The sequence below is a fragment of the Pteropus vampyrus genome, unplaced genomic scaffold (genome assembly GCF_000151845.1).
Source record: "Pteropus vampyrus isolate Shadow unplaced genomic scaffold, Pvam_2.0 Scaffold140, whole genome shotgun sequence".
NCBI classification, from domain to species: Eukaryota; Metazoa; Chordata; class Mammalia; order Chiroptera; family Pteropodidae; genus Pteropus; species Pteropus vampyrus.
The window spans coordinates 346555-365956 of NW_011888921.1; the positions used below are offsets into that span (position 1 = coordinate 346555).

Below are 19402 nucleotides of genomic sequence, written 5' to 3' on the forward strand. Positions count from 1 at the left end.
TTTTTTTTTAATTTACCCTGATTAGGATTTGTAGCACTTTTCAATTTTGTGTTTTGATGTCTTCTCTCAGTATTGCAAAATTTAAGACAATTATTTTCTCAAAATTGCTTCTAAACTATTCTCTTTCTTCTCCTCTGGGACTCCAAACATTATTCTGGAATACCATATGTCTTTTACATTCCCCCCTCCTGTATTTTCCATCTTTTGGTCTCTTCTGCTTTGGTCTGAATATTTTCTTTTGACCTTTAGTTTCACTAATCATCTCTTTGTCTGTGTCTATTTCTGCTGTTAACCCATTTATTGCGGTTTTAATTTTAGCTAATGCATTTCTCAGTTCTCGAATTTTCATTTGATTCTTTTAAGATAAAATTCTCTATCTCATTAAGTGATTTCTTCAATATGGTAATAAGATATTTTAAAGTACATGTCTAATAATATGTTTCTTCTATGGATCTATTTCTGCTTTATTTATCTTGATTTTCGGCCACGTAGTCTTGTTCTCTGATATGCCTAGTAATGTTTGATTAACTGCAGGACATCAGATATGAACAATTGTAGAGATAAATTGAACCTTTGGATGGTGCTTTCTACATCCCTGGAGAATTTAGTTTTGCATTTATTGGCAGCTAGGGCATGGGCTAATCGCTTTAATCCAATCAGGGATTTAGTTAACTCAAATCTGGGATTCAGTTGTTGTGAGCACTGATTTAATTTTGATTTCTCTCTATTTCTAAGGTGGAGACCTGTTGTGGTCTGAAATGAAGGCCTAGGTAGTTTAATATGGACTTTTCTTTTTAAATTTAAACTTTTGTCCCTTAGTCTTATCATAACCAAGAAGTTTTGCTCAGCTTTTTAGCCTCTTAAGCTGCTACTTTTTGTTCAGTTTCCTGATATCTCAGCAGACACTTGGGAACCCAAAAATGATTTAGGGAGAAAAGTAGGACCAAATGTTGGCATTGACCCTCTAAGTTTCCCTTCTTTTTTAGATCTTGGACCCTTGGTCCTCATGGCTTTGGATACTCTAATGCCTTCAAAGAAATAACATATGTATGTATACATATACACATAGTACAGCATTTTGTTTGTTTGTTTTTCATCATGGAAAGAGTGGTCTGTACCACACTTGTTGCAGAAAGACACCATTAATCTATGTAATTCTTATACATCATATATATCTGTAAAATAATAATATTGGGTATAATATTATTGAAAATTATTGTGCAAATCAAATTAGATCATATATGGGAAAGCACTGAGTAAATTGAAAAGATCTATGCAAACATAAGATATTATCCAAATATAGAATATGATCCTCTTAAAGAGTTTGGGTCAATCTAGTGAATGTGCTATGCAATGCAGAAGTTGCTTAACAGGAACTTAAGTAGTCCTGGATGTCAAATCCCAGCAGTGAGGAGAATGAGCATGTTTAATAAGGTCAGAAGTTAGGTGAATCGAGGATAGGAGCGAATTAGGTAGGCAAGCATAGATGATGAGCATTGAAAGATACTAGAGTTTATCAAATGGGGCATGACTATGAGACTAAAAGAAGCTCTATGAGCTATAATTTACAACCTGATAATTTTTGTGAGTTTTTAATTTTACAGCTCCTTCAATTATCTACTAGAACTATTTCTTTTCTACTATTTTCTTATACCCGAGTTAGAGACTGGGATTTATGCCAGCAATATTCTACTTTATCAAAAATGTATTGAATATTACTATGCATATGAACTCATGTCGACTGTTCTTTAACTCCCAGGATGTTAGTGATGTACTATAGGAAAGATGTGAGTACACAAAGAAGGATGTGTGAAAATGAACAGACGGACAATATGCCAGTGTTGAAATGGCTTATCAGTCAGAGTTTAGTTAAAAATATCAACACAGTGTACTTTCTGCTTAATATTGAAATTATGTCATTTTCAGTATTATATCACTGTTATTATTGTTGTTTTTAAATCCATAGGGTCTGCTGATGAATATGGAATGCAATTCTGATAAATGTTCAAGATGGGTGCTAATAATATAGTTCTTTCAGGTTATGTCAAGATTCTCAGTGAGGAATGGTGCCAGACTCTAACACACCCACCTTGTCATCCCCTCTCCAGTCTTGCTCAGGGATTTCACTGTTAGTATCCCACCACTTATCTTTTTCTTCCTTTCTTCACTACTTCCTACTAGCCCTTATTCCTCTGTGGGTTCAAAGTTTTCAGTACATTAGAAATTTTCAAAGGCAAAATAATGGGAATTAACATTTGTTTCATACCAAGCACTGTATCTTGATGTATAGTGTCTCATAAAGTAGGAAGACATTTCCAAATAAATCTTACCTATTTTTTTAAAGCAGATAATTTAATAACTGCAGTAAGCATGATATGTTAGCCTAGATTGAGTTTATATATGTAAAGGCAAGTTTTTATTGAGTTTTATGTTAAAGATTATAAGAAAGATTCAAATTAATTATTCAGAGTTGTAAAGACCATCTCCAATGACGAATAAAAGAAAAGTCAGCAGTAATATAAAAAACAGAAATAGTGATTTAGAGTGAGTATGAGAGGTGGGTCCTAATGTAGTGAATTATTTTTTCATAAAAGGGAGAAAATAGATGTAGTTTTATAAATCAAGAAACAGGGATAAAAGCACTTTATGTAATGTAATAAAGAGTACTCCGCAGAGGAACTAAAATTAGAAACCACTGAGTGGTGATCTAAGAGAAGGGGGAACAGGAGTGCTAAGGGGAAGGAGAATTTTCATTTTAACTTGATATCATTCTGTATTCTGATTTTTTAATTTACCATGTAAAATTTCTCTTTTCTAATAAAAATAGTTTAAAAAATAAGTGAACATATTAGACAAATGTGCATAAGATAGAGTAATATTAATAATAGAAATCAATATTTTACTAATCTCAAAAACTAAAGACATGAAAATAAATACATTCACAATTTCTTTGATTAAAGAGGAAAATAAAAATGAACTTTATAGTACTCTTCAGAAGTGAGAACTATATTATTGCATAGAAAAGCCATACTGTGTAGTTATTGGTTATATTATGGTATAAATATTCACTTATTAATGGGAATTTGATTGTTTTCAGTTTTGGGATATTACATCTTATTTATTTACTCATGTAAATATCATTCACAGTTCTGTTCATTCTTTTTTGAAGATCCATATTTTTGTATCGTGTGATTTTCATTCGGCCTGAAGGACTGTCATTAACATTTCTTAGGGTAGGGATCTGGAAGTCATCAGACCCATTTTTCCAGCTTTTGTGTGTCTGAAAGTCTTCATTTAACCTTCATTTTTGAAAGATATTTTCATGAGGTGTATACATTGCTAGGTTGACAGTTATTTGTTTTTAGTACTTTAAAGATGTTTTTACCTTACCTCCTCATTTGCATTGTTTCCAAAGAACATCTTCTGGACTCCTTATCTAGTTTCCTTTGTACACAATGTATGTGTGTGTTTTTTTTCTCTGACCACTTTTAAGGTACTCTATCGCTGTCTCTGAATAATTTGATTATAATGTAATTTGGTGTAGTTTTCTTTATGAATACTTTTGTGTTCCTATAAATATACTTGAACTTTGTTCAAGAAATAGTGCTTGGGATCTGTGCTTCTTGGATCTATGGGTTTATAGTTTTCTCCAAATATGAAAAATTCTTGGCTATTATAATTTTCAAAGACTTTTTTCTGTTCCTTTCATGGTACCTATCCTTGGGGAATTTCATTACTAGTATATTTAACTGCTTTAAAATTTCTCTATATCCTTGTTCTGTTTCTTTTCCTTTTCTTTCTTTCTTTCTTTTTTTTTTTTGATTCTCCTTTCTTCTTTATTTCATTTTGGATACTTTCTATTATCAACTATTCATGTTCACTAATCTTTTCTTCAAAATCTAGTCTGCTTTTCATCCCACCCACTGTATTATTTATATCAGACATAGTAGTTTTTATCTTTCGAAGTTTAATTTGTGCCTTTTTGATATCTTTTATGTCTTGACTTAACTTTAAACATATGGAGTTATAATAGTTGTTATTGTTGTTGTCTGCTAACTCCACATCTGTGTCAGTTATTGTTAATATCAATTAATTCATTTTTCTCTTAATTATGGGTCACATTTTTCTGCTTTTTTCTATGCCAGTAATTTGTGATTGAATGCGATACTATAAAATATACATGTTGGATGATGGATATTCTTGTATTCCTATTTAAGTCTTTAAAAAAGTCTCTTCTAATTGATCTACCCGATGATCCAGCAATCCCTCTACTGGGTATTTACCTCAAAGGCTTGAAAACTCATATCCAAAAAGATATTTGCACATGGATATTCATAGCAGCATTATTCACATGGCCAGGACATGGAAGCAACCGAAGTGTCCTATGATAGATGATGACTGGATAAAGAAGCTGTGATACATATATACAATGGAATATTACTCAGCCATTAAAGAGATGAAATACTGTCATTTGTGACAACATGGATGGACCTCGAGATAATCATGCTAAGTGAAATAAGCCAGACAGAAAAAGTTGAAAACCACATGATATCACTTAAATGTGGGATATAAACCTAAAAGCAACAAATGAACAGGACAAACAAACAGAAACTCATGGACATGGACTATAGACTAGTGGTTACCAGAGGGTAAGGGATAAGGGGAGCAGGGAGGTAAGTGGGGTAAAGGGGGTCTAATATGTGGTGGCAGAAAGAAATCTAACTATGGGAGGTTAATATGCAGTGTAAATATATATATATACCTTACTGTTAAAGTGTACAGCTGAAACTTATTGGATTTCGTTAACCAATGTCACCATAAAAAAAATTAATTAATTAATTAATTTAAAAAATCTCTTCTAATTCTCGACTTAACTTTTGAAGCATAATAACTTTTAAAATGTTTTCATGTCCTCATACTAATTAATATCTGCATCATTTTTCAATCAGTTTTTAAAAATTTTTTCACTCCTATTATAGGTCATATTTCCTTGCTTCTTTGAATGCCTGGTTATCTTTGATTGGAAGCCAAACATTGTAAATTTTACCTTTTTGGAGATAAGATACTTTCGTTTTCCTATAAATAACCTTACGATTTGTTCTGGGGTATAATTAAGTTATTTGTAATTGGTTAGTTCTTTTGGATCTTTTTTAAATTAAAATTATTGGGGTGACATTGGTTAATAAAATCACATAGGTTTAAGTGTACAATTCAGTAATATATCATGTATATAAAGCTTTTGCTGTGCAGAAGCTATTTAGTTTGATAGAGTCCCATTCATTTATTTTTGCTTTTACTTCCCTTGCCTTTGACCTTGCTTTTTGGGCTTGTTTTATGATTCGTTAGGTGGGACCAGAACAGTGTTTATCCTAGAGCTAGTTATTCCTCAGTACCGATGCAAGTCCCTTCCTGAGTATTCTGCTCAATGTCTTGTGAACATAAGGTTTTTGAATCTGGCTAGTGGGAACAGGTGCTACTTTTTCCCTCTGTGGATGCTGGATGATGTTCTCTCTAATCCTTTGGGTAGTCTTTTCCTGCCCTCAAGTAGTTTTTTCAGGCACTTACTCAGATTAGCATGCTGCTTACTAAGGGTGACCTCTGGGGATCTCTGGAGTCCCTTTCTGGGCTACTCTCTCCTCTCAAGGATGCTATCCACATCGGTCCTCTGTGGACTATCTACTTTGTCTCCTCAATTCAGGTAGTCTGCCAGCCTCTGCCTAATGTTCCCTATTTTTTTCTACCACTTCCTGGAAACTTGCTCAAGGAAGTGAGTTGGGGAAATCCTAGGGCTCACCTCATTTGTTTTCCATCTCTGCCCCAATGTCCAGTGTCTTGACAATCACTGTTTCATAATTTTTTTCTTTTAGTAGTTTTAGGCAGGAAGATAAGCGTGGTCCTTTTTACTCCATCTTGGTGAAAAGTGGAAGATAATAAATTCATTTTGTGTTAATTTTAGAAAGTATGTTAAGAAATATCCTTAAATATTGAAATAACAAAAGAGATATGCGTTCTTGCAAACAGATGTTAAAATCATTCCAGATTGCACTTACTGCTGGACATTTACTTTCACGAAGACACAGACTTCATGCAATTTTCAAGCTTTTCTAAAAATGATTTGCAATCATTATAGCTCTTACAGTAGAATATTTGAGCAATATATGAGCTTGTTATTTGAGTACGTAAGTGTAAAAATTCTTATCACAACTTACTTAAGGATCAAAATATCTGGACTGAAAAAAGAAGCCTGGTTATGCTCCAGGAATTTTATTTTAAAACATCAAGCTCTTTTAAAAATATTTCTTTTATAATTCCTGTTAACACATTGCCTTTGATTTATAATATCTGCTGATGATACCAGATAGCAGATACATTTATTAATTTGACATTACTTTAGGATATTTCAGGAGATTTTTAGTATACATAAAATTGAAAATGATAATTTGAGACACACCCCATCACTTGTTATGTGTATATACAGCAAAATCCAGGTCTGGAATATAATGAGTTCAATATGGGTTAAAAGTTAAATGATTTCTTCTTATTTAAATTTTTTTTGAGATGTTTATGATTGAGGTGTAACTGAAGTAATGATACTGATCCCATAAGTAACTGGATCCTTGCACTGATGACACCTTGCACTCATTTACCATCAGTCAGTGTTTAACTTAAGGTGAAATCAAAGTGAACCACATGCTAACATGGAGGTTTTTTAATCTCTCTTACTCTTTGTTGATAGTTTTAAATTTTAATTCCTAGTCCTGTGATAGAGATTTCCCTCAAACTGATGCTGGGTGAGGAAAAATGAAAAGATAGGGAGCTGTGAACAAAGTGGAGGATGTCAAAAGGCCTGGAGTAGGGGGAAAGACTGGAGAATAGACATGTAAGGCAGGAACAAAATTTCTACAGAGGAGGCCAGGAAGCAGTACAGAATCAAGAATAATTTCTTGAAGATTAACTTTGCCAGAGATTTCTCAGTGACACTACTTTCCTTGGAAATGCATTTAGGAGACAGAGAACCAATAGAATTTTAAAGCTGGTGAACCTTGCAATCTGTCAGATAAAAGCAATTTAAATGGGTGAGAGTAGAGTTTGCTAAAAATTGTAATGGGAAATTCACTATAAAAACTAGCAATTCAAGAACAGCTCTACTTTTTGAGCCCATGCTATGCTTTGCTCTATTTATAAATTTTAATTAGCATATAGCATTCCTTTAAGTAAATCTCCTTGTTTATTATTAGTAAAGCAGATCATATATGATTGATAATATTAGTCATTATTGACATGAATAATTTTCTATTTCTTTTTAGGTATAGAATATCAGCATTTTCCCCAAATAGGAGTCTACTCAATAGCATTGTCAAAAGGTAATCATTGAAAATGCACAAACTTTATTTGATTTTTGGACATCTGTAGGGCTACTGATTCCTTTTATACTGAATTCAATTATTTCTGTGTTACCTTTAACCATCGTAGTTCAGTTCTTTGAAATGAAACAGAATAAGCCTTATCCATTTTAGGTATTTGAAGATAGCTATGCAATCCCAGTTCTCCAAGTTTTCATCATATGATATGCCCTTTCCCCTAATGATCCTGATTATTTTTCTAAATTTAGAACCGATTGCTAAAGTCTATCTTGAGGATAAAGATAAAAAAATATAAAAAGGTTCTCCCTACCATTAAAGGACTTACGAAATACTGATTTCCACCCCCCACAATGCCTGTTATGTGTCTTTATGTCCAATAGGTATGACAGCTTAACAGCTACAAAAGAGGAATTCTAACAAATAAAATCAATTTAAGAGGCCTGGTGATTTCTGAGCGGCAGTGAAAGTCTGGTTATAGCATATACTGTCTAGACATATATATCCCATTAGAAAAGGATGGATACCAATTAATGAATACATTCAAAAGTCATTTTATTCATCCATTCAGCATTTTAACATTCCTCAAAATGTGTTCTGAGTACCACTCTGCTGAGAAAAGTTTTCTGTGGTTAAGTAAATTCTGCATACAGAGTTGCCCCTTTGAGATTCTCTGCAATAATTGTCACATAAGGATTCTGATCTACCCTAGAGTAAAGAAACTCCTGTGGCATTGTTTCAGTCAGGTTCTCCAAACTTTGTTTTGCTATGGAAAAATTTGTGTGTAAGATTCATTGACTTCTTGCAGAACGTATTTTAGAAAACAGTCTTAAAATATTAAACCACAGAATTGACTGAACTTTTTATTCCAAACATTTCAATGTGAGTATAACCATTTTCATGAAAAATGATTCTCATGGGAAGACTGAGTGGCATCTGAACCTGACTCCAAGTCTCTACTGAAGATTTATCACAAAACCCTGTGAGAGAGGAGCTGAATGAGGCCTAAGAAAGAGAGGAAACCAGCAAAGTATACTGGCATGTGATTTTGAGGGAAATTCATGAAGGAGCTAGAGGCAGAAATAGTTTAAAATTGGAAGGAACCCTGAGAGATTTTTGTCTCTATTCCCTGGCTTCTTTTCTTTAATTAAAATAGTATTTCTCAAATAATCATCCATCATGAATGTATTCTGATTAAGTCAGAATATTTACAGATTACTAACTACAAGGTGATATAAATGGAAATAAAACTTGTTGCTGAAAAGCTTATAATTTAACCACAGAGAAAAGCTATATTTCCACAAAATAATCAGATACTGATACAAGGCAGTATATAATTAGTTGCTGAATGGCTCAGGTTATAAATACCCTGGAGTAACGGAAGTTATTCCTGTGAATGGAGTTAGAGAAAGTTTTCTATTTTTAAAAACGCCTAAAAAAAAAAAAGAGTTTTAATTTATCTTAGTAACCATTGTTGCAAGAGAATAACTATCTCAACATTCTTTATGTTTAACAAAGATATTTATTGCTATAATTCATACGAATTTCTCTTAGGCTTCAGTGGGAATGGAGAAAAGACATCTCCTAATATATTACTGCTAGAAGAATATCTTCACGAAAAGATCATTACAATTCTCTTTTGTAACCAGAGGATTGTACAAAACATTTAGGTCAACAAAAGATGGGTCTGCAAATCACTGATAGTATTTGAAACTTGAGATGACTTCAGAGAGCAGTTGGCAAAACTAGGAGTTAGGATAAGAAATAAATAAAAAAATAGGATAAAATCTAACAAAGACAATTTGATGCAAGCATCAGAAGGAAAAGAGTTAATAGGGAATGTATATTTAAGTAATAGAAGAAGACAGAGAAAAAAAGACACACACAGGAAGCAGGTCTACAGGATAAGTGAATGGCTGAGATTAACATATGGAAACCAGACAGCAAGGATGGGTCAGAAGAAAGGAACAGCCACCTGGGGATAAATATAGCAGCACATAAGAAGGAATGGAAATATTGGATGGGGGGTTTACTTCCTATCTTGGAAAAACAAGGGAGAAAGAACAGCTTGCCACTTTAAACAGTTTAAAAATTACATACTTCCTCTTTTCTGAAAAGGGTTATGTAATTTGTAAACGCTAAAGCAGACCTTTAAAAACACTGGCATCACTCTCCATGTTATTTTTAAACACCTTTTCATTCATTAAGTACAATTAAGCTATCAAGTCCTCTGTTTTAACTATGAACAACACAGTTCCCACAGCCAGGAGTACACAGTGTATTAGAAACATCAAGAACAATTCTGAACTTGCACAAAATATAATTGGCCAATTTGGAGACATTGTTTTGCACAGTGTGATGTGTCTCATACATTTTTCATATAGAGGCCGTGCGTTTTACGAGACACACAATAAACATATGGAAATACATGCATTCTCAGGAGGTTAAGAAGAACTGTAGGGGGGATGGGAGACCAAGAACTGAGCTGAGCTGCGTGATGAGATTTGTGAGCTCTGAAACTTGACAAGCTTGGAAAAAACTATTCTAGGCAGGCTTTCCAAGGCACTTACAATGCTAATTATATCTGATACACTCCACTTTTTTCTTGCTATAATTTCTCTACTGGTTTTAATTAAGTGCTTTTAATGTCTATTAGGAAGGTGGAGGAATAAGGAGGGTGAAGATTTGCTTACCAGACAAGTTTTGCCTTGCCTTCGCTCATTTTATATCCTACCCAACCTGTGCCTTTGCTAATCTTTTATATGATTACCTACATTTCTACTAATTGATGGCTTTTTATTCTCATCTTTTGCTAATTCTACAATTAAACTCCTACTTAATGTTGTCAAGTTCAATCAATATCCTCTTTCGAGTAGTATTAGAGTAAATGGGTAATAATCTTTTGTTGATTGAGATGTGGTAATATTAAAAATTACTGATGCAACATGAAAGTATAATTGTAGGGAATACTGAGGAACTACTGAAATGTGATGAAAAAAGGCTTCAGTGGAGGACAAGCTCATGTTTATGTGGATAGACTTGAATCTGGGATGTCGAAGAAACAGATGGCTCCATTCGCTCTTGCACGAGCTGGGTCAGCACTGACTGACCACAGTGTTTGGGACAAAGTACGTTTGTAGTAATTTCAGAATTATATTTGAAAATTTAAAGTTGAACATGCACATTATAGCATTTAATTTGTACAGTTCGATTGTATTTAAAAAGAATGAAGAAAGCCTTTTTTATTTATTCAGCCAGTCACTCAATATAAATTGGGTACCCTCTGTATGTAAAGAGTAATGTATAAATGGATGGAATGAGATCACCTCAACAAGCTGATGTTCTGATTGGGGAGAGAGAACGTGTATAAAAATAAGTATCCAAGACATCCATTCTTTTTTTTTTTCCCTACTCTCTGTCAGGAAATGAAGGGATATGAAGATGAAGAGAACATAGTATGTGTTCCCAAAGAGTTTGGTAACTGGGACAGGGCACAGACTTGTAAATAAACAATTATAGCAATGGGATAACTGTTATTATACAGTTTTTGCAAGTAGTTCTTGGAATCCTGAGAAAGAAGTACTAAACTCTGCAAGGGGGAGTCAGTCCTGGAAGAAAAGAGAGACCTTCTCAGTGTAGTCTGAGAACCTAGTTCCAGGTACTTCTCAATTTCCTGTGTTAGATTGTGAGAGCAAATAAACAATCCCCCTCCCTTTTTTGCCAAAGCCAATTTGAGTTGGATTTGACTGTTATTTACAGTCAAAAGAACCCCATAAAATTCAGAACCAGACAGAGACTCGTACATATTGTCGCAAAAGTGTTTGGAGAGATGCTAAGGAGTCATAGCAGAAAACTTGTTTTGTCTTTTAACCAGAAAAATTACTTCATTTATATTTAAATTATCTTGCACGTTTACAATTATCTTATGTTTGAATTTATTTCTACCATATTATTGTACATTTTCTTTTATCATGCTCCTTTGTATTTTTCTGCTTTTTACTGGATTGATTATATGTTTATCATTGTTTTCCCTTTACTGATTTGGAAGTTAAACATTTCATTTTTATTCTTTTTGAAGTTATCATAACATTTTTTAACATCAAAGAATAAGTAAAAAATTAATCAATATTTTATATTTCTCTGACCAGTACAGGTACTTTAATGTTATAATCACCATTCCCTTCCACATTAAAAAAAATCATTCTTTGACATCATTTTTATACTCCCCATTAATTATTGTTATTATTGTATTTGCAGTCTATACTTATGTAGGTTTACTACATATTTACAAATTTCATTGCTTGCTAATTTGCCTTTTACTTATTATTTTCTTTTGGACTTCCTTCCTTTGAAGTATATATATATGTTCTTTACTAGTTATTTCAGCTGTCTGGTGTAGTAAAATTTCCCAGTCTGTGTCTGGAAAATGTATTTTGACTTCAGATTTGAAGGATAGTTCTGTTTGTGCAGGATTTAAGAATGATGATTGTAGTGGATATTATATTTTTGCCTTATCTAGACTCATTCTCCATCCTTCTATATCCTGTTTACTGCTCAAGAAGCTGATCTGTATATACCAAATCAGCATCTCTTTGGCTATGAATTGGGTAAAGCAATGAGAGGCTCTGTCAGGAGAGAGGTTGAGAGGAGGAAAAGAAGGATGGGGTATTTTTATCCTCCTCTCCTATCTGATGAGTTACTGTAGGTTGTTTTCTTCCCTTGACCAAAGAACAAAGCTACCCTTTGGTGGTTTTCCTCATGCACGTTCTACATGCACTTCCTCGTGCACTTCCTCTCTCTTATTTCTTCAGGTTAGAGTTGCAGCATTTTTAGCTGCTATTATGTCTGAGATACTATAGCATCCCTGTTGCTTTTTCTAAACCTTACTCTTACTTTCGGAGCTAGTCAGTCCCTTTATCAAATTTTCCTTAGTTATCGAGTTGAGGATGTCATCTTTTTTTCTCCTGATTATAATAATTATTTTTCTTTTAGCATTTTAAACATCTTTTTCCATTATCTCCTGGTTCTATTATTGGTGGTGAAGAATATGATACCAGTCTAACTATTGTTCTTTTTTAAGTTATCTGTCTTTCTCTCTGGTTGCTATTAAAATTTTTATTGTGCCATTGGTGTTTTGCAGTCTCAATATCAGACATATAGGAAAGAGATTTGTTTTTATTTGTGCTCTTTGATATGCTCTTTAAATTTGAGAATTTATATCTTTTGTCCATTCGAAAAATTTCTTGATTATCTCTTCAAATATTACCTCTCTTTCACTCTGTTTATTCTTTTCTCTTGTAATTCCTATTCGATGTATGTTGGACCTTCTCATTCTAGTCTCCAGATAGAGCTTATTTTAATCTTTCTTTTCTATTTTCTATCTCTTCATTTCTCTGTGCTCCTGTATGTGTAGAGCCATATTCTAATTCACTATTTCTTCAGCTATGTTTAATATTCTGTTCCCTGGTTCATTGAGTTTTTAATTTTAATTACTGAATCTCTCATCTTGTTGCTATAATTACTCTTTTTCAAATTGCCATTATTTTCATATTGCCCTTTCCTTCTTTCCTTAATTTTTCCTTCTTTCTGTAATTTTTTATTTCCTTGATAGTTTTATAATCACTTCCAGATTGTTATTTTATCCCATATTCTTGATAGTGCTAATCTCTGTTATATTTGCTGATTCTCTCAGCACATCATCTCCTCTTGTACTGTGAAATAATCTTCATCCCATATCATTTATTTATGAGAGGGTCACATGCATGTTGAGTGGTGGAAGGGTTGTTATAGAGTAGTCTTGCCTTTGCTTCTATTAGATACTTCAAGGGTTTCATTGATCCAGAAACAATCTTCATATTAAAATATCATTGTCTTGCAGAGTTGCCCAGTTTCCAGGTATTATAGTATTACTATATTTCACACTTGTGTGTGAAAGGCCTATGACTTCAATTTCTCATGGGAGACTTTTTTTTTAATCTCCATAAAACCTTGAGCAGATATAATCTTTCTTTTCACTTCCCTGAAGGTGGTGATCGTCTTTCTCGAGTCTCAGTTAAAGATTCAGTTCTAGATCATCACTTTGCATGGCCTCAAGGCTATTATTCCTATTATTGCTCAGATGTTTTTCTTATGGCCAAATAGATCCAATATACCACACTAGGCTGTACTATCATTTCAGCTCATGACTTTCATGTTCTGGCTTTGGATCTTGTTTAGTTTCTGGTAGATTTCCCTATTTGTCTTTTAAATGCAACTCTGTATTTTGTTATATCTTATTTTTTTTTATTTCTGTATATTTGTAAAGGGAAGGATGTTTTTCTCCTTTGTCCTCTGTGATGTTTAAATAGGTCATCTTTTAAAAACAGGAAGCTTTTCAAACAATTGGTTTGAAATGGTCCATTTTGCATTCCATAAGGGACCCATGTTTAAAAGGATTCATGAAAGCCTGAACAAAGACAGTATTGTGAATGCAGATTTGAGTAATTTTTAAGAGACATTAAGTATCTTTAAGAGATTCAAGCCTAAGTACTTGGTGAGGTTTTATGGTGGTGGCAGTTTGGTTTAAATCTCTTAGTGAATCCTGATGCTGTTGGCTGGAGTTAAGAGCAGGAAAAATTTACGTATTTTGGTATTTGTAGGATATATGGGTAGAAAAATGCAGAAGGCAGTTGGAAATAATAATTAAGAGCTCTGTAGCTCTGGAGATAGATGGGAAACTTAAACTTGCAAGCTGGAGATTTGCAAACTTGCCAATTGGAAGTTGGAGATATGGCAGTAAATTAAATTATACAGAGAGGATGTGTACAATGAGTGGAGCCTGATATAATGAACACTATTAACATATAGATTAGAGAATAGTACAATGAATATAATATAATGAGGAAAAAGAGAATGATATGAGGCAAATAAAAAAAGACACTTTTTGGTGAACATTGATATTCCTTAGATATGTAAAAGGACAATTAGTGATTCAAGAACGGATGATGAATGATGAAGACCAAGTATGCTAAGATTTTAAAGTGGAAGATGATCAATGTTGCCGATATATCAACAAGATAAGAAGTCAGGACATGATAATTATCACAAGAGGAAGTGAGTTGCTTATATTTAGATGATTAAGAGTAGGCATTTATGGATGAGAAGGGACTGGCTTTTAACAATCTATCTCTAACCACCAAAGTCTGTGGAAGGAGTTAGATCTCATCTCAGATGATATAGGCTGCTGTTCCTATTGATCTAATACTAGGTGATTGGCAATTCAGTCTTCATTTTATTAGGATCATTCTTCATTTCACCATCTATATAATTTAGCTGTCCAGACCTAAATAGAAATTATTATAAGTTGTTAACCAATCCAGGAAGGAGTATTCTTCTAAATATAACCTATTTGGGATTTTAAAGCTCAAGCTGTAATACTGTTCTGTTCAGTCAGAGGGATGAGAAAGTTATTTGTTATACAGGAATGATCCTAGAGCCAAGCCTCTGAACATTTGCAGGTCTTATATAAACTAAAACTTGCTTTCTTCTCTGTCTACATCAGAGCTCTTTCCTCTACCATTCTTTTTTTGTAAACTTCAGCTGCGAGAGCCTCCATGGACATTCAACTCTGTCTCTTCCAATCAGGGAGGCTCCCAGACCCAGCCTGGTTTTCTTCCCTGTCCCTTAGCTGCAGCCTGGAAAAGCTCTCCAGGCAGCAAGCTGGGACAATCGTAGGGCCCACTGCTCAGGGATCATTGTCGTATGTTGCCTGGTGCCCAACGTTTTAAGAATCCATTTTCTTTCATATATTAGGCCCATTATTTTAGTAACTTTCCCATCAACATCACTTCTTTTTCTCTCCTATCTCAAAACCAGTAATTTATAACGAATCTATGTAGTTTGCATTTGAATGATTTCAACATACTTTAGTTCCATGTTTTGATTTGACCCTTTGGTTTGACACTTGTTTTCTTAATCAAACAATTTTAATCAAGTTAATAGTAAGCAATAAAAGTTACATGAAAACTCCCACGGTTTACATGTTTAAATTGCTTTTCACTGTCTTTTCTTTAAAGGTGCTTCACTGTCTTTTCTTGTAAGGCGTTGAAAGTGGGACCCACTCCTGAATCTTCTTTCAAGCACTAGAGAAAGTGATGCCATTAAGAGACATGGTAAGCGAAAGATGTGTGAGCTGCTGCTGGTGTAACAGCATACTGTTTTACATAATAAGCAGAAGAGTACTCTTAATTAATGATAAAAAGTATAGGATAATAAATTCATAAACCAGCAACATAGTCATTTATTATCATTATCCAGTATTATGTATTGTACATAATTGTATGTGCTGTTCCTGTATGACTGGCAGCACAGTACGTTTTTTACGTCATCACTGCCCCAAACAGGCAAGTAATACCTTGCGCTGCGTCGTTACGTCAGCTGCGTCACTCAGTGAGAGGCATTTTTCAGCGCCATTATAACCTTATGGGACTGTTTATTGTCTTCAGAGTATTTGTTTGCGTTTTCGTCTTCCCTCGCTAATGTACTGATCCTACCTAGTCGCTAATGTACTGATAGCAGTGAGGCCCCGTCTGTCTGACCTGCTGCAGCCTGCGCTTTAGAACCCGCGGTCTCAGTCCTCCTACTTGCAGGCCCTGCCTCCCAGGTGCAACGTGATTAACCCATGTGGAGGAAGCGGCCTCTCAACGGAGGCAGTGGGCAGCAGAACGTTTCAAGTGGAAAAGGATTCTGACGCCTGCTGCTTTTTGGGGGTAAGAATTAGAAGTTGATTTTATGCATTTTAAACTAATTCTTTTTATTGTCATAATAAAAATTTAATTCGAGAAACCCATTAGGATGCATATACAATGTATATTTGATAGCCCCAATTCTCAGACCCAGAATGAGCAGATTCGGTAAGCAGAACCTTCGAGAAAAGGGAGACCTGCTGCTGCTTATTCCTTCTGGTTGTGCTTCACTTTACAAAACAGCATTCGAACAGCACGTACTTCAGTTTTAATGAACTGTCTCAAATCAGACAAACATGATTTGGATTTAAATGGTTAAAAAAATTGCTGAAAATTAAAGAGTTGGGAATTTTTGAAAGATAATTGTCTTGGACTACTAGTAATTAAAGTCATAGTTGTTTTTCAGTTTTACAACCAGAAGTTTGTATAAAATAAGCCATTAGAATTGAGGGAAAAATTAAGACTACCGAGATACTATGAGGACCAGGGAATTATTTTGTTCATCATTGTATCCTCAGGCCTGACAATATGTCTGGTAGATTGTGAGACTCCATAAGTATTTGTGAAATGAAGAATAAATGGAAGAATGAATGCTAACTCCTCGAAGGCAGGGACTGTGCTTATCTTTTTTTGTTGTTAAATTTACCCCTAGTTTTGGGTCTGGTACATTGTACTAGATAAATATTTTATTGATTTGATTAATAAGTGAATTAAAATTGCATGGCCTGCAGAATATATCTTTACATGCAAATTTGAAAAACACGTTTTTAGTTCTAGAAATTTCTAGTCACTGTATAACTGAGAAGTTATACTAAAAGATGGAAGGCAATACTGAGAAATGACATAATGGTTAGAGGAGTTTAAATATAGTCTATTCCAATCTAGTGATGAGGAAATTTATGTTGAAAAATATGAATTGTGCTGCAAAAGCTCGAAATGTGAGAATGTTCATCTGTAGGCGATCCCTTTTTCCATTTCTGTTTGAAGTTCATTCCATAAAGGAGGAATGGAAAGATAAAAATGCCAAAAAAGCAGACACAGGAATTTAAAGAAAAGGAAAATTGGTCAGCAACCATGTACCACAAATCACCACTTGAACAATGAAAACTCATGAGATCAGAAGGTTGTTCCAGACAAAAGATGATGCAAGACCAAGGGTAGACCTTAGGGAATAATAGGCAGCTAGTTCCTGCATCTCCCTCCTCCTCAGTTCACAAGGCAGTTTTATCATAAGCTGCGTGCTTATTATAAGGAACGCTCAGTTTTCTTCATGCACCTCAAAACCAATTGTGGTATAAATGAGATGCTCTTAATGCTACAAGTCACTATCAGCCAAAATCAGTAGGTGAGGATGCCTAAAGAGAGCAGCCCAGTTCAACAGCACTCTTGTGTAACAGCATCTTCACTGGCTTTATTTATTCCTTTCAGGGGCATGTGAGAGACTATATTAGCATCCCATTACAAAGCATAAAGAACTCAAACTGCTGCAAAATGAGACTGCTAAACATTAGAAATGCTAATTTTTAAATTGGGTCATTTCAATCTTATTCACTAACGTTAGACTCCAGCCTTTGGTGAAGATAATTCTGGGCAGTTAGGTTAAACACACATATGCACTCACGCATGCACACATGTGCAAGCACACACTCACACATATGGCTCCAAGTCATTCTCCTCTCCATGCCATGCCTGATGTGTTGGAGAATGCGTGTGACTCTGTAACACAACCCTGTCCCCCTCCATTTCCCATATAGACCCCAAGCAAGACCTAGTATGTCAGCTATTTGCTTGTGGGGACTTTGCCATTTCTCTACTCAGCAAAAGACAATTTCCTCTGTGTTGCAACTCTATATTTGGCGAGAGGATAGGATGGTTGGCAAGACTGGAGCTGGCTACTAAAAGCAGGCACAGTAAAACCCCACAATGATTTGCCTCTTTTTCAGCTTGGCACATCATGTTAGAAGCTGGAATTGAGAAACATTTGTACTATATTGCAGCTGGGATGAGAGTGATGGAACTTCTGTAGAAGTCCCATGTACCCTCCTTCCCCCTTTGGTGGCATAGTCATGAGCTTCAATTTTTTTTTCTTTTTTCTTTTTTTTTTTTTTTTTACTTTTTAAATCTAGCCTGTACTGAACTTGCCACAGAAATAGATCTGCACTGGCACTCCCACTCTCAATCTGCTGGTGCTGCAGTTGCAGGTTTTGACATTGCTTGAGCCAACCCAGAAACGAGAAAGATGAAGTAGAATTAAGGAGGTAACTATGAGAATAGACCCATTTCCTGGTTGGAAAACCTGGATCGTAATTTCTTTCCATCTCTGATGCTCTTTAACTATGCTTGTCACATAGTGATTGCCCAAGGTCCTGCTAAATGGAGTTTCTTTATGACACAGACATATTTTTTTTGCTTAAGTGAAAGGGTACAGTGGAAATTGTCCTCACTTGGACAATTCCACTGCAGATGCCTGAATCCTGGAAGTCAGACTGATGAGACCACTGGGTCAGGGCCAACAAAATCAGTTTGGGAGGTTGGCATCAGGGAGGCCTAGAGGGAGCAACAGGAGGTCCTGGCAGGTGAGTAGTACAGAGTATCAAAGGTGGAGGTCTGGAAAAGCCCAGTGTGTCAGGGCTACATGCCAGGGGAGTCTTACTCTAGGGCTGAAAAACAGAGCAGCCTGTAAACTCTATGAAAAAAGTTAGGTTGGGGTAAGAAGGAAGAGAGATCAGAGCTCTGTCCCTAGAGGCTAAAATATCAGATCGCATTTATTGAGCACCTGAGCCTGGTACTGGGCTAGCAATGTTTCGTACACCAATCATGGCTCTTATCACAATGCATTTCATTTGCTTACTCACTTTTGGATCTCTCACTGGATGGTAAGATCATTGAAGGGAGGGCCTATGTCATGATCACTTAACAGAGAACCTGGCATATAGAACCATTTGGAAAATATCTGTTGATTGAGTGAGTGAGTGACCTTACATCTTTCAATGACCTGTGAGGTCCATGCTCCTGTTGATCAAGGGTCAGAGAGATTAGGAGACTTGCCCAAGATCATGCACACAATTGCAAAGGCAAGTTTTGAATGTTCTTTTACATTAAGCTACACTTCTCAAGGGACCGAATTAGAGTTTAAGAATGAAGAGGCATGAGAGGTCCCAGGTTTTGGAAATAAAGTTCAATGTGGAGAATTTTTCAAATTGGAAGTTCTGTGGATGATAAGATGGAACCAGCACCAGGGTTTATTTGCTATAAAACTCCTGAGCTACTGATATTATGCTAAACACACTCCCTGTGCCCTGCTCTGCTTATATGATA

The 19402-nt window shown here is 34.9% G+C and overlaps 1 long non-coding RNA gene across 3 annotated transcripts in view; it reads left to right on the top strand.

Annotated features, from left to right (window-relative positions):
- The window catches only part of LOC111744741, a 105695-nt gene extending 94710 nt beyond the window's left edge, over nucleotides 1-10985 (top strand). For all 3 annotated transcript variants that reach the window (XR_002782315.1, XR_002782318.1, XR_002782317.1), the window contains 2 exons: nucleotides 7308-7364; nucleotides 10784-10985. This is a non-coding gene — a long non-coding RNA (uncharacterized LOC111744741). The remainder of the gene's footprint in view (nucleotides 1-7307; nucleotides 7365-10783) is intronic.
- Nucleotides 10986-19402: the final 8417 nt, after the last annotated feature.